The sequence below is a fragment of the Elaeis guineensis genome, chromosome 15 (genome assembly GCF_000442705.2).
Source record: "Elaeis guineensis isolate ETL-2024a chromosome 15, EG11, whole genome shotgun sequence".
Classification (NCBI taxonomy): domain Eukaryota; kingdom Viridiplantae; phylum Streptophyta; class Magnoliopsida; order Arecales; family Arecaceae; genus Elaeis; species Elaeis guineensis.
The window spans coordinates 46,560,960-46,561,402 of NC_026007.2; positions in this window are offsets into that span (position 1 = coordinate 46,560,960).

Sequence of the window (443 nt, forward strand, 5' to 3'; positions counted from 1 at the left end):
TGAGTCGACCCATGAGTCGACCTCTGCGGTTTTAGGACCAATTTTACAGAACCGTGCTTCCCTTCTCATTTTCTGATGTTTTTTCCACAGAGGTTGACCATGAGTCGACCCCTGTGATGGGATTGTTCCGTATTTTTAACCCGTTTTAAGTGCTTTTAATGCTCATTTAATAAAAAATTTCCTGCCGCTGAGAAACAATCTTCGCGCGTTGTTCTTGGTTTCATGGAAAGAGGCCCAAAACCCTCGTCTTCCCCATTTGGCCGCTCCAAGCCTCCCCACCTGATTAAGCCTCATAAAAAATAGAGGAAAATCCAGGGAAAACATCAAAAAAATAGACGAAATAGAGGACGGATAGAAAAAATCAAAGGTATGCCCTTTTCCCTCATAGATTGATCATTTTCCTTTGGTTTTTGCATCTTTTTCTTTTCATTTCGTTATCTGTT